The sequence below is a fragment of the Dromiciops gliroides genome, chromosome 2 (genome assembly GCF_019393635.1).
Source record: "Dromiciops gliroides isolate mDroGli1 chromosome 2, mDroGli1.pri, whole genome shotgun sequence".
Lineage (NCBI taxonomy): Eukaryota > Metazoa > Chordata > Mammalia > Microbiotheria > Microbiotheriidae > Dromiciops > Dromiciops gliroides.
This window is the reverse complement of record NC_057862.1, coordinates 251,817,869-251,842,439: the sequence shown is the minus strand read 5'-3', so window position 1 is coordinate 251,842,439 and position 24,571 is coordinate 251,817,869.

Here is a 24,571-nt window from a genome sequence, read left to right as displayed (position 1 = left end):
CTGGATAACAGGACAGATATATCAAGGCATCAAGGGACTACTAAAGTTTAGATTGACTAACTAGATATCAGGACAGACACATCTAAGAAGTAAGGAGAGATAAAATTCTATAGCAGGAAAGTTACTTAGGCGTGCCTACTATCTGACCCTAGCTAAGAGACAGAGATAACTCCAAAAGTCAGGACCATCATTTCAAATAAATCCCCCTAGACTCTCAGGAATATGGCAAGCATTCAGGTTTTCACCATCCCAAAAGGAAATTTCCCTTTTCAGGTGAACACCCCATCTATCCTCTATAAAAGCTTTGGTCTTCCTTTTGTTCTGAAAGGAGAATGTGTTCTGAGCACTCCTTCCCAGGGGTGGTCTTTAACTTACCCCTCTGTCACTTTCTCTAGAGACAAATAAAGACCACTTTAATTCTAATTGGACTGTGCATGAGGAGGAATACCTAAGGACCCCTAAACCATTCCCCCATGACAAAGGTATCTGTTTGTAATCTCTCCAACTCCTCCCAAAATGCTTAGGGAAGGGACCAACTTCTTATTATTCTGATTGTTGTTATAGTTTTTGATGAATATATAGAAGTTTTTCCTCAAAATCTATAATGGCACAATATTCTAAGGAGACTTTGTGGATATTTATCACATGATATTTCAAAGCATTCTTCTCTACTGTTATAATGCAGACCCCACCTACTTTGCTCTTTATCTCCACAATTTGGTGCTTAAACATTCTTTTTCTTCTTCTTCTTTATATTTGTCAAAATGACATGATGTTTTAAAGATACATTTTTAGGCACTGAAGACAAAAAATATACCATGTTTGCATTCTAAAAGATAGTCCAAGTAAGCCATTCTATTATTCCTTTCCTGTAGCCATTTTCTTTGCCATCTCTGGGCTCTTCTCAGCCTTTGCAAAATCTTTTTCATTTTCTGATTTGATGACCAAAGCAGGTTGGTCTACACTAATTGACACCAAGTGAATCTATTCTAAGGACCATTATTTCACTTTCTTTGGAACACATACTTCAGCCAACATATCAAAATGATTAATTTTGCTTTTCCTATAAGTACCATTCACTGATACCAGGTACTCTTCCTTCTCTGCTAAATAGGGGCCCCATTTTTCACTTGCCCTCGAAATGCTAATCCTGGACCCCATGACAATCCTATCACTAATGAGCTTATACCAACTTCCCATCAGCTCCAGGGAAGGCTGACTTGCCTGAGCCCAGCCACTATCGATTATTCTATTGAACAGGGATAGCACAGATAACTTTGGGGGCTGCCAGGATGCTTAATAAGTTCTCTAATGAATAGCTACTTAAAGGAAGGTGCCATTTCTTCTGATTAATTTTATTTAGAAAGGTCCCAGCCCAGTGGTACATATAGGAATTAGTAGTTGTCACCCTTGCTTCTGAATTCCAAATTTTTTTACTCAAACTACTTCATAAACATTACCAAATATTTTTTAATTCAGTTTGTGGGTATGGATGCTATGAGTGAGAGAAAAATAGGTGGAGAGAAACCGAATGACAGAGATAGGAACAGACACAGAAACATGGGCAAAGAAAGACAGAAGCAGAGAGGGTGGAAGGAGAGATGCAGGCAGAGATAGAGTGGGGTGAAGGAAAAGAGGCACAAAGACAGAGAGACACAGAAAAATATACACACAGAGAGAAGTGAATGAAAGAAGAGAGTCAAAGCTAGAGACAAAGAGGATGGAAGGAAAGAAAGAGGGAGGACTAAAGAGGGAAGGAGAAATAGATGTCCCCATTTTTCTTTTGTTTGGTTTGTTTTGGTTTCTTTTTTGGTGGGGCAGTGAGGGTTAAGTGACTTCCCTAGGGTCACACAGCTAGTAAGTGTCAAGTGTCTGAGGCTGGATTTGAACTCAGGTCTTCCTGAATCCAGGGCAAGTGCTTTATCCACTGTGCCATCTAACTGCCCCCAATGTCCTCATTTTGAAGATAAAAAGCTGGAGTTTCAAATAATTTTCATTCAGTACTTGCAATTAGTATATGTATCAACTTTTAGAAGCCATATAGATGATTCTTTAGGATAAGGAAAGGATCTCTACTCTTACACTTATTTCTCAAGATGAAGACTTGCCCCTACATTTCATACAGCAGGTGCCTATGCCCACTCTCATCCATTTATTTAGACTGTCCTCAGAACCCTGAGAATCCAAGAGCCTTGATTTCAAATTCCCCCTATCTTCCCACATTTGTACCCCTGCTGCTATTCTAGTGATGTCACCCAGACATTCACCAGTCAAGCTCTTGGGCCCCTCTTAAGAAGTCTAATCTCTATTATCCACAAAGCACTATGGCCTTTTCCAGTGCTCTTCACAAACTCTGCATCAAATCTCATGGGACGTGTTCCTAGGGGGAAATCCTAAGGAATTTAGGGTTTCACTATCTTCAAAAATGGTTTTAGAGGTAAATATCTTCTTCGGGTTCTTTTTTTAAAGTATAAAACAAATATAAATATTAAAAATAAATTACTCAGGAATGGAAAACATTCAAGAGCACAGTACTAAGAAAGGTAGTGGTCTTGTTGCAAGCCATGTCTTGTACCTACTGACCGATGACTTCTACAATGATATTTACCACATCTTTGATGGTCCGTGGACACTGAGCAGAGACTAACTCATATAATTCTCTCACCCACAAAGAAAAGAGGGTTTCTGAAATTAGGGGAAATGTATGCTGTTATTATTCTTTATAGGATTTTTTTTTCTGTAGGCCAGTCAATAAGCACTTATTAAGTGCTTACTATTTGTTAGACACAGGTGTTAAAGCCTGAGAATACAAATAAAAGTAGAAAGGTTACATTCTAGCTGGGGAAGAACACACAGAAAATGAAGATTCATTTGCTTACTTATACTGGTTGTGTGGCCCTGAGAAAGTCACTCAACCAATGTTCTAGGCAACTCTCTTGAGACTATCAGTTGTAGGGCAGCTAGGTGGCACAGTGGATAAACAACAGCCCTGGATTCAGGAGGACCTAAGTTCAAATCCGGCCTTAGACACTTGACACTTATAGCTGTGTGACTTGCCCAAGCAAGTCATTTAACCCTCATTGCCCTGCAAAAAACAAAACAAAACAAAACCAAAACCAAAATAAAAAAAAAAGAAAAAGAGAGAGAGAGAGACTATCAGTTGTAGAGAACACATGGCTTTGGATTGGTAGAGGAAGTTTACTCACCTGACAATTCTCTATAATTAAACTACTCCTTATCCTTCTCTCCCCCTCCCCCCCCCCCAGGCAATGAGGGTTAACTGACTTGCCCAGGGTCACACAGCTAATAAGTGTCAAGTATCTGAGGACAGATTTGAGCTCAGTTTCTCCTGAATCCAGGGCCAGTGCTTTATCCACTGTGCCACCTAACTGCCCCCCCCCCCGCCCTTATTTTTTTACTCCTTATTCTTCTGACTGACAATAGGTCAATATTGGTAATCCATATGATTTTGGACAAGATCATATATATGACAGAGCATAAATTGGAACCCAGTTCTTTTGACTACATATCCAGTCCTTACTCTTGCCATTACGTTACATTATATTGTCTTATAGAAATAAGCTACCTTATAATGTTTTACATAATTGCACATGTATAACCTATATTTTATTGCTTACTGCCTCAGGGAGGAGGGAGGAAAGGAGGGATAGAATTTGGAAGTCAAAACTTTAAATAAAATTGTTTATTAAAAAAAGAAATAGGCCATCTTAGTGTTATACATTAGTGTACAAAAAAGTATTTCTCTTTGGTAGAAATAACTTAGGCATTATAACTTCCATGAAGTTTTATATCTCAAGTACTTGGATGTAGAAGTATGGAGGAAATAATTATATTCCATTTCTGGTGCAAATGAGATAAAAATAACTACTGTAAATCTGTTTCTGTGGAATCTAAGGAGATTAGAAAAGCACCAGAGTACATTTTCTCTGTATAGAATCTAACTTGGAAAAATTTAAATTAATTTCTTGTCACCTGCCCAGAGCTTTTCTGTTTGGAACTCTTACTCTGTGTCTGTCTGTCTCTCTCTCTGTCTCTCTGTCTCTCTCTCTCTCTCTCTCTCTCTCTCTCTCTCTCTCTCTCTCTCTCTCTCTCTCTCCCTCTCCCTCTCTCTGTCTCTCTCCCTCCCTCCCTCCCTTCCTCCACCCCATTTCTCTTGACAGCTAGGTCATGCAGTTGACAGTGCTGGGCCTGGAGTCAGAAAGACCTGAGTTCAAATCTGGCCTCAGACACTCACTAGATGTGTGACTCTGGGTAAGTCACTTAATCCTATTTGCCTTAGTTTCCTCATCTGTAAAATGAGCTGGAGTAGGAAATAACAAACCTCTCTAGTATCTTTGTCAAGAAAACCTAAAATGGGGTCACAAAGAGTCAGATATGACTGAAATGATTGAATGACATGACATCTATCTGTTTGTCTATATCTATACACACATTTACAAATGCTTGCATACAAATAGACATACACATATGCACTGAGGATTGTTCAGGCTGCTAAAGAAATATCATATCCCATCCCAAGGTTTCTTGCATATCATTTCATTTCATTAAGAGGTAGTTAAGTGGTATGGTGGATAGTGGTCTGGAAGAGCTGAGTTCAAATCCTTCTTCAGATGCATACTAGTGTGACCTTGGGCAAGTCACTTAATCTCTCATCCTCAGTTTCCCCTTCTGTAAAATGTGGACTATGGAATTGTCTGTTATTACTTCATGTCACAATGAATCTCATTGCAACAGACTTTTCTGATGATCATATATTTTGTAGCAGTTCAACCTCAATTGTCTACTAAAGCTGATCCATCAGTACTAAAAACAGAATACCTATTCTTAAGCCTGGTTATTGAAATCATTGACTGAAACAACTCCAGAATCCTAATAGATGATCTGTTATTCCTGGGTTCCTGCTTCTGTGTTTATATCTCTATATCTCTTCTGGGAAGATGGGCAGTGCTCTGCCTTTGCCACATTAGACGACAAGTAGGATTTTTAGCTTTAAAAAGTAGGTTTAAAACTCTCTATAACATAGTCTGGACTTTTGGTGATGTAAAATTTGTCAGTAAGTTTAGTCCTTTGTGAAATGTGCCTAGACTAAATTCCTTGTGGGAAATTACCAGGCTTGTTAACAATTCTTAGCAATTCCTTTCCACTTGTGGGTGAGGAGGGCACTGGATTTTGTCATTGTCCTACTCCCTTCCAAGTGGTGAGGAATACCCTGACAAATTATAAAACTCATTTCAGCAAGGCGTGGACTATCTTCCTGGTTAGAGGAACTATGTCTCTAAAGATCCTGGGAGTTATATTTATTTTCCACTTCTGGAAGAAAAGAAGCTATTGTGGGGTCAAGGCTGAATGGTAGGGGTGGTTAGTTTTGTTGTTGTTGTTGTTTTCCTACTATAGTAGTTTTAAATTTCTCTGGAGAGTAATATGGGGGAGTGAAAGAAGAATGGTGATGGAAGGAAGGAGAGAAAGAGAGAGACAGAGACAGAAACAGAGACAGAGAGACAGAGAGAAACCTCAAAAGCTGATCCAAATGAAGCACATGCAATAGGAATCAGTGCATAGGAAAAATAGACACAAGGAGAAGGAAAAGTAGGCTTGAGCTGTAGCCTAGAAGAGATAAAAAAATCAACAAGGACCATCTCAGCACTATCTTGGGCTCCCATCATACTCACCTCTTCAAAGAATGGTTTAGTCCCAATAAAATATATGCTCTTTTGCCAGTTCCTCTTCTTGGTATCTATTAACAGATGCTATAACATACTATGTTATAGCTCACTTTTTGCACAAACATTCCTGAAAAACAAATTTTATTTCAACCAGGGATTAGTTAGAGAGAAAGAAAAATTTAAATTGAAGCCAAACTTGTAACAAAATATTAGTAATTTTCCTAACTGGGGGCTCTGAGCTATTGCAATTTTACTTCTAACTTTTCACTTAATTTATATTAAGTGAATAATTCCATAAAGAACAGAAGGGACCATGTGGAACCAAGGGACTCTTTTATTTCTCTGGGTTAAAAATGAGCTAATTTGTGATTGGATATGGCTAAGTAAATATTCAGAGACAAGGGAATAGGGAACAGAGGGTGGTGATAAACTATATGTTGCTGACTAACACATTACTGTGCTATTAATGTGTACATTACAGTGTACACTAATGTAACTGAGTTTTAAGTATCTGGTGCTCAGAGTTTTTATATTTCCCTAGTACTTATTTATCTATTAATGGCTTCTACATTTTAAGGGGGAAAAATCCATGCCACAGTTTTCCAACAGATTATATTCTTCTTGTATCTATTCCTCAGATATTACATATTTCAATGAAGTGATGTTTACAATGTCCTTGGATTAATTCATTGGGAAAAGGTAGAACCTGAATATGAAGAAAATTCACTTGAAACTTGTACTAATCACTTCCCAAGGAGGAAGTAGCCTGTGCCCACAGGGGGTAGGCTTAAAATTATGATTCTACCTGTGAGTTTCCTGGGAGTGAGTGAAAATAATAAATTTTCTGGGAGCAAGAGGGAATAATTTTTTGATAAATTGCTATAGCAGGCAGGCAGTCAATAAATCTTCATTAAGTCCTTACTATGTGCCAAGCATTGCATTAAACACTGTGGATACAAGGAAAGGCAAAAAGCAGTGCTTGCTCTCAAGGACCTCACAGTCTAATGGAGGCAAACAACATATAAAGAGAAACCAAAGGGGATGGGGGACCCAAAGCATAATGAAATACAGAAGAGTTCATCCAAGTGGGAAAGAAAGGGCTTATCTGGACAATCTCCTTAAATGAAGGATCTTGGAAGAGCCTTCTAAAATCTCCACCCTGCCCTTGGGAGCTATGGGGGAGGACAATATACGTGGGCACATATGAGTATTTTAAATATACTCACATTTGAGTATAAATACATAGATACACATATATGTGTGTACATGTGTGGTTTTGTGAGTATAATTAGGGGGAAGGCTAGCAATTGGGAAGCACAGGAAGAATGGATGATGGATGCAATAATCCTTATATAGAGAAACATTCTATGATAAGAGACAACAAACATACATGTGCATATAAATAAATATGTAGATGCACCCATATATGGAAAAAGAGAGAGATGCAGAGAGAGAGAGAGAGAAATAGAGACAGAGAAAGAGATAATGCATGATAGGGAGGGAAGATATTTGTAACTAAAAATCAGGAAAGAACTTTGGTATGAGGTAGTGCTTGAACTCAATTTTGAAGGAAACTACAAATTCTGAGAGGCAGAAGAGAGAAGAAAGCATTTTAAGAATGGGGGATGGCCTGTTCAAAGACATGGAAATGGGAAATGGAATGCCATGAATAAGGAATGCAGAGGTCAATTTAACTATACAATAGAAAACTTAATGGGGAGCAATAGATGATCAGTCTAGAAAGGCTGATTTGATCCAAGTGTTAAGATCTTTGAATGAGAAAAAAAGTTTCTATTTGATCCTAGATATAATAGGCTGCCACTGGATAATATTGAGTAGGAAAGTGACATTGTCAGATCCGTAATTTTTTTAGTACGATCAGTTTGGTAGCTATATGGAAGAGGAATTGAACAGGGAGAGACTTAAGGCAGGAAGATCACTGTTGAGGCTATTGCAATAAGCAAGACAAGTAGTAATAAGGTTCTGAACTAGGTGAGTGAAAAGGGGATGTATACAAAAGATTTCATGGAGGTACAACTAACAAGATATGGCAATTAATTGAATATGTGAAATAAGGGAAGTGATGAGTTATGGGTCACTTCAAAATTATGAAACTGAATGACAGGAAGGATTTTGGTATTTTCAAAAGAAATAAGAATATTCAGAAGAGGGTTGGGTTTTGGAAGAAGAATAATAAGTTTTATTTTGGACATGTCAAATGTCAAAGTTTATTTTCGAATACACACACACACATATATGTATACATTTACACATATGAACAAGTATATATTATATATAGAAGCAGTCACAAAAGAAAAAATAGATGTTTATTATATGAAATTAGAAGGCCATTATACAAAGGAAATAGAAAAGCATAAGAAAGGAAGTTGTCAACATTGTGAAAAATGTATTTATCAAATATCTTTGATAAGATCTTGACATCATAGATATATAGGGAAGTGAAAATATATAACAGCAATATTCTTTCCCTGGTGGATAAAGGGTCAAATAACATGAGGGGGGAAATAGCTATCAAATTTTCTATTCAGTTCTGGTCTTTTCACCAGGAAAGATTGAAAGTCCCCAATGTCATTAAATGTCCATCTTTTCCCCTGAAAGAAAATGCACATTTTTGCTGGGTAATAGATTCTTGGCTGCAATCCAATCTCCTTTGCCTTCCGGAATATCATATTCCAAGCCTTGCGGTCCTTTAATGTTGAAGCTGCCAGGTCCTGAGCAATCCTGACTGTGGCTCCATGATATTTAAATTGCTTCTTTCTGGCTGCTTGGAGTATTTTCTCCTTCACCTGATAATTCTGGAATTTGGCTACAATATTCCTTGGAGTTTTCCTTTTGGGGTCTCTTTCAGGAGGTGATCGGTGGATTCTTTCAATGATGATTTTATCCTCTGATTCTATGATATCAGGGCAGTTCTCCTTAATAATTTCCTGGAATATGGTATCTAGATTTTCTGGTCATGGCTTTCAGGCAGTCCAATGATTCTCAAATTGTCTCTCCTCGATCTGTTTTCCAGATCAGTTGTCTTTCCAATGAGGTATTTCACATTTTCTTCTATTTTTTCATTTTTTTTATTCTGCTTGACTGATTCTTGGTGTCTCATGGATTCCTTATCTTCCAACTGTCCCACTTTAATTTTTAAGGCATTGTTTTCTTCAGTGAGATTATGCACCTTTTTTTCCATTTGGCTAAGTGAATTTTTTAAGGTACTGTTTTCTTCAGTGAGATTATGCACCTTTTTTTCCATTTGGCTAAGTGAATTTTTTAAGGTATTGTTTTCTTCAGTGAGATTATGCAGCTTTTTTTCCATTTGGCCAAATGAATTTTTTAAGGCTTTGTTTTCTTCAGCTTCCTTTTCCAAGCTGCTGATTCTTTTTTCATAGTTTTTTTTGTTTTGCTTTCATTTCTCTCCCCATTTTTTCTTCTACCTCTTGCAATTGATTTTTAAAATCCTTTTTGAGCTCTTCCAGGAAGGCTTTTTGTTCTTGCGACCAATTCACCTTCCCTTGAGAGGCTTCAGATGTAGACAATTTGAGGCTATTGTCCTCATCTGAGTTTGTGTTGGCTTCTTCCCTATTGATACAGAAGCTCTCAATGGAGAGGGCTCTTTTTTGCTTCTTACTCATTATTGCAGCTTATTTATTTATTCTTTAAGTTGAGGTCTGCTCTGGGGGCACCAGGGTCCCTGTTTTGGGCTTCTTGTGTAGGTGTATAGGTGCTGTGTGACCGGGCTTTTACTCTGAGGCCTTTATGGTGTGTGGAGATCCCCTGCCCTGCACTTCCTGTCTGATTGCGCTAGGCCAGCCAGGCGCCAGACCCCGGCGTCTGATCCCGCCGTTCATGGTCCTCTCAGCCGGTGCAGGTAAGTTTTCCCACTGTCCTTCTTGGCCACCAGATTTTTGAACCAGGTTCTGGGAGCCTCAGTTGTTCGGCTGTGGCCCGCAGCTCCTGCTGACTTGCCCCGACCCCCTCGGCGCTGGGTTGCTGCCCTGCGCTGGGCCTCCCTTTTGCCCGAGTCAGACCGACCTTTTCCTGAAGTCTTCTAAATTATCTCTGGTTGGAGGACTGTGTCTCTCTGTCTCTTTGCAGGTTCTGTAGTTTCAGAATCCGTCCAGAGGCTTGATTTAATGTTCGTTTTGAGGGAACAGAAGGAGAGCTCAGGCAGCTTGCTGCTTCCTCTCCGCCATCTTGGCTCCCGGGAAATAGCTATCAAAAGGAAAGTTGCAAACTATTAACAATGTGAAAAAAAATGCTTCAAATCACTAGGAACAAGAGGAATGAATAGCCAGACAATTTTGCACATTTATTGTATACCCTAAAATTGGCAAAGATGACAAAAGATAAAAAAATAGTCAATGCTAGAGGAGCTATAAGATTGGAACATAAATATACTATTGGTTGATCTGTTAATTGGTCTCATAATTCCCAAAAGCATAATTTGACCTAGAGATCCCATGGCTAGGTATATATCCATGCCCTTTAAATCAAGAAAATCAAAGATAGAAAGCCCCATATAGAACAAAATGTTTATAGTAGCACTTTTTGTAGTAGAAAAAAAAATGGAAACAAACTATATGACCATCCATTGGGAATTGGCTTAATAGCATGTGTTACATAATGGTCATAGAATATGGCTATAACAAACTAAATACTGAATGTAGAATACAGAGCAGCACCAGAAAACTTATAGGAAGTGATGCAAAGTAAAGTGTGAGATTTAAAACCTAATGTGTGGCAGCCCTAAATTAGAAGCTTTCAACACCAGTCTTTGGGCATTAAGTATTTATTAAAGTATATTAGGGTTTAGTAAAGAGAACATGTGGAGTCCAGAAAGTTTAAGAAAAAGCCTATCTCCCCTGGCCTGCTTCTTCTGCCACCACAAACTTGTCCCAGCAACCAAAGAGTTTCCCTATTTGTTCAAGTGGAATCTTCCTACAGGACCTGAAGAGCAGTAGCTCCAAGCTAATTGGCTGGTAGCATTGATTGACATGACTTACAGAAAGTTCTATGAATAGAGGCAACTTCTGGAAGCCAGGCAACTTCTTGAATGCTAGTCACATGTTTCTCATCAAGGGGTGGCGCTCTGGTTCTCACAATGTCTTTCACAGCAGGATGTGGCACCCTGGTTCTCACAAAAGTAATCAGAACCAGGAAAACAAGATACACAATGATTAGAAAACAATTTAATTGTGGGGAAAACAATAACAACAAAAACTAAATGTTATGTAATTATAGTTACTTAACATTACTAGAAAAAGAGATGAAAAAATGTACCTGCCTCTTTTCTTTGAAGAGGTAGTAGACTACAGATATAGAACATCTCTTATGTTGTAAGGCTTAGTTAAAATCATTTTTTCTTTTACTGAACAAAAATAATTTGTTTTAGAAATACTGTTAAATTTGTTCCATTTTTAAATGTTTATTATCCTTCTACCAAGTTCACATACAAATTCTCCTAGTGATAACCTACTCTTCCTGTCAAGAATTCTATATTCACTCATTCCTCTCCACTCCTCTTCTGTCTTTTTATTTGATTTGTTTTGCACATTCTGAACCAGTATTTCTCTTGGCTGCTGTGGCTCTTCCACAGACAAAGGAATTGATTATTTTCTGGTTAAGGCAATCTCTGGATTCTTTGGTTTCCTTAATTTGCTTTACATCAATTAAATTTGTGTAGCTAACAGATAGTAAACACCACTGTCTTTTCATTTATTCATTTCTTATCTTTTAGCATTGATAACTTTACTTAAATCAGTTCATAGTGAAAAGGAACCATACAGGACTGAAAAATATTTTTGTATTTTCCTTTGTTTTGTATGTTGCAGTAGACAGTGAATTCATTCATCATCATCACCGATTGATAATGATCCATCAATTGATAATGAACCTCTGAATATCTACTGAGGCTGGTTCCTGACAATGAATAAGAAGGTATGGGAACCTTTATTCAAAACTTTTCCAGCCACTGGCATAACCTTTGGGGATCCACACCTTCCCATTACTTTGAATAAGGGGATGATGATAATAATGAGGATGATGATGCTAGAATAAGACAAGAAAGAAGATTTTCAAGATGCTTTCTAAATATTAACTCAATTTCTCTTTATTACAATGTGAGAAGGTATCTCCTATTATTAATCTCTGTGTTGTTTAAAATTCTAAATGTGGGTTCTAATCTGTTTCCCCAGTTTTGGGGGGAAACTGGCTAAAATCACTGATAAATTCACCAAGAGTTTAGGCTTTTGAGGGTTTATTAAAAGATGCAAGAGAGTAAAAGGAGAGAAAAATTGAGAACAAATTCCTTATAGCATGGAAATCCTAGCCTTCCTAACTGTCCACGTGAAGTCCTACCACCAAGCCGATGTCTCAAATCAAAGGGGAAGAAGCCCTCCACCAGTGTCTACTTCCTACTTAGTGTTCTCCTCCCAGAAATGGGAGGCTCTTCAAGTTGATTGGCTGAAAGCAGTCTCCTGCTGATGCAGCAGTCCACAGCTTCTGAGAACACTCCTTCTCAGGGTTCGCCAAATTCAAATTCAAGACCTAATCACCTCTAAGTGGGCACCCAGTAGTTACTCATTCACACCCAATTCAAACACTACTAAATCAATCAAGTCAGACCCCTGGTCATCTACCAAATTCCATTATTTTAACACATCTCTTTTTTTACAGATGAGGAAAATGAGGCTGAGAGAGGTTAAGTAACTTGCCCTGAGTTACACAGCTACTAGTATACAAAACTGGATTTGGTCTCAGGTATTTATGATCCCAAGTCCAGCAAGCTAGCCACCACACCATCTAAATAGAGCTACAGCTTATTTAATTATGACAATAGTAGCAGCATTTTATTATTTCAAGGAGGCCTTACTCTGAGAATTAAGTGGCTTCCCCTTTTTACTTTCTGGGTTCCTTAATGTTAGCAAAATTTCCAGACCTCAGTGAAGCTAGAGGACCCATTAATCTTTAAATAAAGCTGGATTAGTGCTTATTGGCTCCATTGTAGAGGCATTCTTGTTTAGGCACAGGTTGACCTTGCTTAGATTAGTGAGTCATTCAATAAATAAATAAATAAATAAATATATATATATATATAAATGCCTACTATGTGCTATATATTATGCTAAGTTCTGGGGATATAAATATGGGGGTAAAGACAATCTCAAGGATCTTATAATCTAATTCGGGAAGACAATAAATACAAGGAAGCTGAAAAGGTGAAGGAGGCATGGTGTAGGCATGGTGGATTCCAGTTGAAGGAGTGCAAGCTGACTTGAAATGGATAGATGATCTTGGACTCTTCTTTAAATGGAGATTTGGGGAGGATTTCTTTGCTTCACCTTCCAACCCCACAATGAGAGGCTAAGACAGTATTGATGAGAATGACTACCACAGCTGATGCAATCTTGTAGGGGCATAATGGATCCAGCAGGTAGAAAGTGTTCTGTTCTGGGAGCCCTTCTTAAATGGCCTAGAAATGACCTTGGAGATCCATTCCACCTCTGGCTAGATGATCTTGAAAGTCTATTCCACATCTGAAATTCTGTCATTTTGTGATTTTGCACTTGACAAATATGAAAAACATGACTCATGTATGTTTATTGTTTGCAGAACAAAGCACATAAGTTTATTTAATTGACAGATTAAATATTAAACTTGTTTTAAATAAGGAAGCTCTTCATACATTGGTTTTAACATTTAGGTGTTATCTTCATACAAAGACATTACATATTCCATAGGTGAGTTCATGGATTATAGAGGAAAGATTAACTTCCTTTTTTCCTTTGTAATGCTTATAATGAAGTGTCTCAATGCTGTTTTCATACATTTCATACATAGTGAAGCAGAAAGAATTTTGGATGAAAAGGACCTGAGTTTAAATCCCAGATCTGCTATTTACTACTTAAGAGAGATTGAGGAAGTCATTCCATTTTATCATGCCTTAGATTTGTAATATGAAATGGTTGGGCTACATGATGTCAAGTTTCCTTCAAACTCTAAATACTATCATTATATTATGGATGTCAGAAACATGTGCAGTCACACACTTGCACATACATACACACACAGAGGACAATATTTTGAAACAAGATGATGTCAAATAGACTTGTCATGTCTCCTAAGAAAATGAAAAGGAATATACCAGACCTCAGATCCTATTTTTATTAGCTCACTGCCTTCACTGAAATTCTCTGAGAAGTGAGAATGACAAAAGATAGAAGGGAGGTAGAAATAAGATGGTAGAATAAAAGGAAAAGTACAGCAAGCTGCCTCCCCTCCCCAACTTCTCCAAACAAAATCTAGAAAATGCACCATACCAAATATCAATGGAGAAATCTGAGGGAAATGACAGAGTCATTTTTCCAGCCCAAATTGGCAAAGGGAGACACACAGAAATATCTCTGAACACTAGAGACAGATTTTGATGAGGAGTGTACAAGTGAACATTCTATCACAAAGAAAGGATGTGCACCAGGATTAAGAGTTTCAAGATCTAGCACAGAGGACCTTAAATTTCTGTAGGGTTCAGAAACAAGTGTCAGCTGGCAGTTCCATCACTCACTGTTTAATTCTAGTCATAGATACAGAACAGACTGAGGAAGAGACCTGCACCTAGGTATGACATTCCAGCATGAGAAGGTATAGTAGGCTTCAGGCTATGTATTTAACAAACTCAGAAGCAAGTATAAAACCATGTGGCTTAGAAACCAGGAGCAAATCAGGGTCTCAATTCCAGATTCCAGACCAACCTAAAGCCTGCAGAGGAATAAACAGGAAAAAATGCCAGAGCAAAGGGTTGTCATATAGTTGTCATAGTGAACCAGCAGAACTTTTAAGCTGATAGTGTCTAAGTCTAGCAGCACTCAACTGGATCTCCATAGAAAGCCCACAGGTATGTTGTTCCATCCCAAATCAAGTCAGGAACATGTAAAGCTCATGCAAAGGGAGCAGCTAGGTGGTACAGTGGATAGAGCACTGCACCTGGAGTCAGGAGTACGCGAGTTCAAATCTGGCCACAGACATTTGACACTTACTAGCTGTGTGACTCTGGGCAAGTCACTTAACCCCAATTGCCTCAGTTTCATGCAAAGGAGCAAAAATCAGACTTTGCCCTTGGTAGGACCACTTTGAGAGCACTTAGGGCTTTCAGGTCCCTAAAATGAGCTGCCCCTGAGATCCTGGAATAATAAAACACTCATTACCTCCAAGAAAGCATCAGCAGGACCAGCACACACATTCCCTCCAGAAATGCAGAGAACTTGACTCTAACAGTAAGTCTGATGTTAGGAAGTATGCTGGAAGAATGAGCAAACAAACAAAAAAATTCCACCAAAAAAAAAGCTGTTACAGTGACAGGGACACTCAATACTCATACGCAGAAAAAGAGAATGACTGCAGAATATTTATAGTTAAACCTCAAAGAAAAACACAACTTCTATAAAAATCCAAACAGATTTCTTGGAAGAGATGAAATAAAACTTTTTTTAAAGAGTTAGCATATTTATATAAATGGAATGAGAGTATAAGAGAAAAATGAAAAATAAATGAGAGCCATGGAAGAGAGAATTGGAAAAAGAATTAAAGTTGTGAAAAATATGAGGTACAAAACCTTACCTGAACAACAAACTCTCTGAAAATTAAGATTGAAAAAGTACAAACTAATGATTCTGTGACATAACAAAAATATTTTAAAAGTCACAAAGCAGGAAAAATAGAAGAAAATATAAGCTATCTTACAACAAAATATTAACTGACCTATAAAGCAAATTAAGGGGAGAAAATTTAAGAAGCAAAGGACCGTGGAAAGCCATGAATGAAAAAATAACCTAGACATAAATCAAGAAATCATAAAAGGAAACCACCCAGATCTCTTGAGGTAGAAAGCAATGTAGAAATAGAAAAAAATCAACAGTCACCTCCTGGAAAAAAAAAAAACCTCAAGAACATGATATCCAAAATCAAATAGGGGTTTTTGTTTGGTTTTATGCATTAAAAAAAAAAGTTGGGACAGAAATGAATGTTTTTTAGGCAATGGGAAAGAAGCCAATACATAAAGACTAAAGATGAAAATGAGGGAAAATGATTATATGGACCATCTGCTCGAGAACCTGGGAGGAGATAAGAAAGAATAAAGGTGAACGGGTGTGAGTAGAGATTAACCTTGACAAAGAGAAGTCCTACCTCTTCAACTGAAACCAAAGTAAATACAATAGTTGGGAAAGATTATAAAGAGTGTGGATTAAGAAGGGAGGAAGACAACTCTGAGGTATCACCTCACACCTTTCAGAGTGGCAAACATAACAAAAAAGGCAAATATTGCATGTTGAAGGGGATGTGGAAAAGCTGGGATGCTAATCCACTGTTGGTGTGAAAAAATCCAACCATTCTGGAGAGCAACTGGGAACTATGCCCAAAGGGCTATAGAACTGTGCATACCCTTTGATCCAGGAATACCACTGATAGGTTTATATCCCAAAGACATCCCATGAAAGAGGAAGTGACCTATTTGTACAAAAAAATATTTATACCAGCTCTTTTCATGATGGCTAAGAATCAGAAATCAAAGGAATACCCATCAATTGTGGGATGGCTAAACAAGCAGTGACATATGATGGTGATGGGATATTATTGTGCTATAAGAAATGACAAGCAGGATGATTTCAGGAAGGCCTGGAAAGACTTGTATGAACTGATGTATATTCAAGTGAGCAGAACCAGGAGAACATTGTGCACAGTGACAGTAATATTATTTCATGAATGACTTCACGATTCTCAGCAATACAATGATCCAAAGACAATCCCAAAGGACTAATTATGAAGTGTACTATCTATCTCCAAAGAAAGAACTGATATCGATTGAACATAGACTGAAGCATGCTATTTTTCACTTTCTTTCATTTTTTTCTTTTATTCAAGTTTTTTTATACAAAATGACTAATACGGTAATGTTTTACATAATTGCACATGTATAGCCTATATCTGATTGCTTATCACCTCAGGGAGGGATGTGGGGAGGGAGGGAAAGAGAGATAAAATTTGGAACTCCAAATTTCAAATAAAAATGTTTATTATTTTAAAAAAATAGAAGGTGGTGACATTGGTAAATGGCCTCAATTTTTTCAGTAAAGAATGAGGCAAAACCTTTAGCTGAAAAGGTAGAGGTAAGAGGATACTATGGAAAACTTAAAAAGAAATAAGATTTGGAACAGTCACTGTGGAGAGTGAAATAGTGAATCAGAGAAGAATAGAATGTTTGCCTTGATGCAGTGGTGGCATAACTAAGGTAACATATTTGCAGTAAAATTAATCAGTACAGTTTCATTATTTTCTTCATTTCTCTTTAAGAGCATTTGAAAAGGAGTAAAGGAAGCAATTGTCAAAATAATCAGAGTAAATATTTAGAATGGCATGATAGACCATAGATCAAAGGATCAAGAGATTAGAACATCAAGGATAGCATTTAGTTGATTCTCCAAAAGGCCAAGAGGTATAAGGGAGGAGGTAAAGGGGAGATAGCCTGAGAAAGAACTAAGATTTGGGTGAATGGAAGTGAATGTGAGAACAAAGTACAGAGTTTCAGGCCTAAAGACATAGGGAAAGATGAACTGATAAAAGATTATGATCAGAAAGGACAAATTCAGAGTCCATAAAATTAAAGGCTCAACACTTAAAGGTAATGACAAAATCAAGAATATGGTGATTTTCTTATGTGTAGCTTAGCGAGAATGAAGGAGTAAATCATAAGAACTCAGTAGGTTTAGAAACTGGGAAATTAAAGTATTTGAGGGAGCATAAATACTTATATCAAAAAAATAAAGACAGGAGTTGGGAAGAGAAAGCCAGGCATTGAACTCTTTGAGGAAGAACAAACAAAAATGACCTGGTAGTTGATAGATAATAACCTCTAGGAACTGCATAGGTTGATGAATTTGGGTGTTGTGAACTTCACAGGAGGTCACTTTATTTGGTGAAAGTGCTATAGTGACAGTGTTTAGAAAGTGGCAATGAGGAGAAGGAATTATTTTTACTCCCTCACCACAACCAGCTAGTCTGTGGATATACAAGAAAGTATACCCAGTAATGGAAAGTATGGTGAAAGAAATGGTGTATTCAGGAGAAAACTAGGTTCCAGTGACATCCATGACATGGATGGAGTCTGAAAGGAAAGTTCTTAATTATGGAGTAGGCATTTTAGGAATTACATGAGTCACACAGATATGGAGTTGGACATTGAAAGCATAGAGTTAGAGGGATAGTTGTAAGAAAATGGTGAGTTGGTGATTGGGAATGGAGTTTGTACATGAGCAAAAACTGCTGAGATAAAGCAAGCAAAATTCGGTGGGAACTTGTTCATTATTTATGAGAGAGTTTAGATCAGTCATTGGAGAGAAGTCTGTTGAATGAGGCAGGAGATTGGACTGTATAGGTTTTTCCTGTTCAACCTACTGGCAGATGGCTGTGCATCTTTTGAGGTCCCATGAGGCCTGCTACAGAGTAAGCAGGAGCTGAAGGTGGTATGGGAGGCTGATCAGGATGCCAAGGTACTCACTTGCCCTGGAAAAGGTCTTGGGGGACAGGAAGTAGAAAAGCATTTTCCTCCTGAGGATGTGGTAGATGATCGTAGGGCAGGGTACTATTGATGTTAGAGGTGGGTAATAAACTACAGGGTGCTGCACTAAAGCAGGGCCTTGTGGGAAGCATACAGATCTAGTCTACTAGGTCTTTATTACTAAAGGTACTCTTTCAGAACTGACAGCCTTTGTAAAAATGAGAAATGAGCTTTGAGTTACAGCTTTGTGCAAACTTTCATTCACACACACATACACACACACACACACACACACACACACACACACACACACACACCACCTCAGAGTGTGTTTCCACTGGTTCCTCTTTGGCTGATAACAATAAGTTCATATATAAGATTAATATCCTGGAAAACAGAGAGCAATTTTAAAGTTACTTATTGCCATCCATAAGAAAAATTACCTTAAAAGTATTTTCCCAGGTCATTTAACTTGCAGGTAAATAGGAACATGAATTTGCAATAAAACTTTAAACCCACAAGGTAGAGGCTATGCTATGCTTGCCCCAATTTTATATACTGCCTCTTGGCCAGTAGTACTAAATAAGTGTTAAATCAGTATTGAAACCTTGCCTAGAAGAAAGATATTTAGAAGGAAAAAATATATCTTTTTGACCACTCCTTGAAAGGCTCATGAATTAGATCAAATATTGGAATAAAAAGAAGAGGGAAAGGAAATACATTGGAGAATATATTCATTCCTACTCTAGAACTAACCTTTCAGAGTTATATGTATGACCTAGAACCTTAATATAGGAATTATCCCTTGACTTCCCATTGCATCTAGGTCCTGATTAGTAAGAATAATGATACAACTCTTAAATTTATTTCAATCCATACTATTTGAAGATATAATTATGTAAAATATGATGATTAGTTCTGGTCCAATCAAAATATACGCTGCAGATTTGAACTCCATTTCTAACCCTAATTCCATTTCCAAACCTAAACTCTTATAAATAAACATGGAAATAGGGATGGTGTATCAACTAGAGGAGAGTTTTTGGTTGGGACCTAGGGTGAGCGAAAGAACAGAGTGGAAAATAACAGTTTACATTTATGTATCCTTTAAAAATTGCCAAGAATTTTCCTGATAATGATCATATACCATGTGTTAGACAAGTACATTTTTGCATTTTACATATAACCTGTGGTTCGTATTGCTGCAGTAGCATATTGAAGGAGCTTCTAGGTTCATTTAGACTAGCTTCAGTCTTGGGAACCTTTCTCTAATAATGCAATAAAGCTCATATCCCCAGCTAGGTCTTCCTCTGGTTGACACTAGAATTTTGTTAATGTCTAAAGTCCCTCATCCAAGCACTCAGACTAATGAACCATTGAAAATACTTCTAATTTTATTTAACCCAATGAAAAAATGCAAAATATTTGCACTCATGAACTTAACAGAAACAAATTTCACTAGTCCATGATATCTACAGACATTGCTAACAAGGGTGAAACTTGTAAACTTGTGCTGAAAACATACAAAGTACTGCTACTTCATGTGTATGTGTGTGTGTGTGTGTGTGTGTGTGTGTAGCATATTTGGAGAATATAAGCACTAACAAACATGGGATATAGTTGTATTGATTTATTTCACTAGCTATGTACAAACTCACCCTACCAGTATCTAAAAAACTCAATGTATGGAATGCCTGTCATAATCCAGTCTGATCAAGCAGAAATTTTGAGAGCAAATTATTCAAGAAATTATAGCTTGGGCAAGATATCTAGAACTACTACTACCATCCTAAAGGAACCTCATACCCACCATTGTGCTTTTGAATGTGTTAGGAAGTTTGGGACAAAAATAAATATTTCAGTGGGGTGAAGTTGTGAACTATCTGGTTCACACATACAATTCCACAGAAATGATAACACAGGCTTTACATCTCATTTACTTGTATGGGAAAAGTCATACCTACTTTTAGACTTATGCTTTGAAGTATCCAAAGACAGATAATAGAGATATTCCCAAATGGTATATCTCTCAGCTATGAGAAAAGCTACCAACCAGTTACAACTTTATCTTAGAAGAGCTCTGACAAAACTGATTATGATGATACCTAAACCTAACAGAGATTAAAAAATGACTCAAGTCTAGTCTTATCATCAGCAAAGAGAAGGGAATGATCATTCTTCAAGTGGGTCACACATCTACTAAATCTACTACATCTGTACATGGGCATAGACAGAGGCACAACAAAAGTTGTAACAAACCAAATCCTTATATACCTTACATGGGGAGAAGCGGGGATGGAGGGGTGTTAAACTTTCTGCATGTTTTACAAGTTGGGGATCATACCTAGTAGGAGCTCCTGCTAGAGATTCTATACTCACTGGACACTCCTTTTAAATCTCCCAATTGTAAACTTAACAATCATCAATAAACACAAACATTTAAATATACAAAGGACAAAAACAGTATTATATATGAATCTACATGTTTCTATTATGCAGAATTTTTGTGTGCACTTAATTTAGCCCAGTAGTAAAAAAAAAAAAATCCTTGTCTCCCCTTCTGAATGTTTTTGTTTTCTGTGTATTCTTAAATGTTTTATTCATGCTTTTCTTTTTTTAAATTTATATGGCTTCCCTGTATTGTGGTGTTCCCTCAAACCCATCCCCCCAATAGAAAATAGAGTAAAGTAACAAAAATCAACATATTGGACACATCTGAAAGTATATGTCCTGTTCTATACCTTTAGATCACCACTGTAATGCCAAGAAACAAGAAGCATACTATATTACTAGTATTCTGAAGTCATCCTTGGTCAATGTGTCAGAGCTCTGAAGTCTCTTATTATTTTACCTTATATTATTGTGTCCTTCAAATTTTCCTCTTGATTTTGTTCATTTTGCTATGTGTACATTTCTATGAGGTCATTGCTATTTATGTGCTAATCCTCTTTGCTGCCATATATGCACACAACCAAATAGAGATTTTGAAAAATGAATGACTACTATATATAGTAATAGCTGTGTTATATAACATGTTAGCAACTATAGACTGGATTTAAGATATACTCAAAGCAAATCTTCAATCTTGTAACCAACACTGATGCTGAAGCTAACTAGAAAAGCACTGTCCAGCTTCATTAAGATGAGGGAAACAATTGAGAGAAGATTTTTATCTTCTATTTGTGTTATTTTTAATGGATGACGGTGGACACAGGAGTGGGAAGCTAGATTCATGCCACAGATTGCTTTAAATCATAGTTGTTTCCTTCTCTTATCAATCTAAAGTTTAAAATGTAAAGAAAAACACAGGAAAATCACGTAGAGAAATATAGTCTTTATATAATGGGACCAATACAGTCAGTCAATCCCTACTTCCATTTTTCCCATACAATAATAACTAGTCTCTAATACTTCATCTACAGATGCAGGTAAATAGATCAACAATATAAAATGATCAATCATTTTGTTATTTTTATATTTAAGACTTATTTCACATTATATTTTATATTATCTCGTTTTTGAATATTTTATATTTATATACTTATATTATTTTTAGAATAGAAAACCCTCTTATCATTAACAAGTAGATTCATATAATAGGGATTAAAACATAAGTGATGATGATATGTGTACCCAAATACATTTGGACTACTCTCCATTCCACATTCCTATCTGACTTCTTCCATCTTTGCATTTTTGACTAAGTAATTTCCCATTCCTAGAATGGATTCCTTCTTTGACACTCCTTCTCTGTGTAGACTCTTTCTTCTCCTTAAGGCCAAGTTCAAATTCTACTTACTCTATGATGCCTTCCCTGATTGCCCACTCTAATTCATTCTTTATTCAAATTAATCTCTCTATTCCAAATTTTCTACATTTTCCAGCACTTTTGTACTTATCATAGCTTCCCTTAAATAATGATTGTTTCTGTGTATGTCTTTCTCCTAATACAATGTAAAGGTCTTAAAAACAGGACTTGTGTCCTGTTCCATTTGTATCCCCAGCACCTAACAACATGCCTTGCACAAAGCAATTGCTTATTGCTGGTTGAATTGAATTTGCTGAAACTGGCTCTTGTGGCTGTCTTGGTTTCAATGTCACCTATGAATTCTCCAAAGCAAAACAAACCATTGAAAAGGCACTTTAATGGTCACACAATGTAGGAGGAAAAGTCCATAATGGCTTCAGTGAAAGATTCATGATTGCAGCTGCAGGCACAGATGAGGCCTAAGGTATTATTCTGATATCTGACAGCAGAAAGTTGAGGCTAATTAAGGTAGGACAATTTTGAAATTATTCACTTATCATTCCATTGTTTTCTTTTTCAAATTTATCAACATTTTTTCATACAATTAAGCAATTCATTATTGTATAATAGCTAGGACATGTGATCCTGGGTAAGTCATTTAACCTAATAATTCCCCAGGCAACTCTGCAAGACCATATGTTGCAGAGAAGGTACCCATCTACATTAGTAAAAGAAGTTCTTCACAGGTAGTTCCCTTTGCCAATGAAATCTGAACTAGTTTTTTTTTTTTTAATTGCATGGTTGTTGTTGTTTTTTTCATTTCAAGTAAATAAACATTTTTGTCATAGGCATGCAAAGAGAGGATTAATGAAGACAGAATCAAAACAGTTCTGAGGGAATTCATACAGATCTTTGCCTTTGCTATAAGAAGGATGTATGAAAAGTCCTGGGGCAGGTGTGTGTATACAAAGAATTTGCAGGGGCTACTGGGAAAGAGTCATGAGAAGGGGAAGGGAGAAGCTTAAAGATATGGTCACCATATTTTGAGATTTGGTAGAGGAAACCACTGTCAGCTAGGTCAGAAAGGTAGAGGGAAATGTGAACTAGTTTTTAAAAAGTTAATGTGTTTGGTTTAATATTTCAGTGGATAATAAAGGTAGGCACACCCTCCTCAATGCAATCCATTCAAGCTTTTTCATAGGAAAATGGCAACCTTTTATGCTGTATATAGACAAAGAGGCTTTTGTGCAAATTCTTGGTAATTGGAAAAATGCTAGTTAGCTCATTAAGTTTCAATGAGAATGAACTACTTGTTAAAAGTGAAATCCATGCTTTTTTCCATTTAAGGTGTCTTTTCCAATCTCTCCCTGGTTTTGGTGCCTTCCCTTTGTCCTTTATCACCAGTTTAGCCTGATTATAACTTGTTTGTATGTAGCCGTTTTCATGTTGTCTTTCCTGTTAGACTGTGAGGCCCTTGAGAGCAAGGGCTGTTTTCTGCCTTTCTTTGTATCCACAGAGAGCAGCACACTTCCTAGAACATAACAAGTGCTTAATAAATGCTTGTTAACTACTAATTTCATGTGAGACAAATGATTATTAATAACCTATTATGAACATCATGGAGATCCAGGTTTTTTTCCCCCCTTTCTATTTCCTCCTTTAAAGACTAGGTCAAGGACAGGGATGATGATGCGATTGGGTTAACATTCTCTTTAATCTTGGGTTGGATCTACTTATCTGGTTAAAGGGTAAATAGAATCTAAACTAGGTAAATTCCAGTCCATTGTTCAACTACATGAGTGGTCTGGGTGGATATGAGTCTGTCTGATCAGAGTTATATCACATAGTGCCTCATTAAAATAAGGCCACCTCTCATTATAATATTCATTCTCTCATTATTTGTTAAGCAATCAGAGTTGATTTCTGCCTGTCAGGAGCACCCATTCTTCTGAGGGTATTTAAACATTGGATGTTCTCCAGGGGGCATCTTTGGTTTATGAGACAAGTCAATGACCTCAATTTATTGATTATCTGTTAGCCATCATTTTAAAAAATCAATTATCAGGTACCCAGAAACTATGTCTCAAAATTTTCATTCACCTAATAAGCAAGTTAAAAGTAAAGAGAACCAGCCCAGTATCCAGAAAGGACCTGAGTTCAAATCTGGCCTCAGATACTTGACACCTACTAGCTGTGTGACCCTGGGCAAATCACTTACCCCTCATTGCCCCACAAAAAAAAAAGTAAAGAGAAATATCCTATACCATGTAGATTAAATGTGAGCACACAAAGAAATATACACTTTACTTTATCTTTGTAAGGTCATTTTGTGAGTAGTCTTAGACATATGTAGTGCAAAATCTAAAGACTTTGTGATCTACCAGATACCTAAAATTTTCTTCAGGAGCCCCAAAATAATGGTGTTCTATCATATGACCTCCTAACAGTTTCTCTGTTATAAATATGATTTTATAAAGCATAAGCAAGCTTATAAAAGTATTTTATAAAAGCATAAGTCCTTTCATAGTATAAGTTCATTGAACTACTTTTCTAAGTGATAAGCACCTCTTAGCAAAT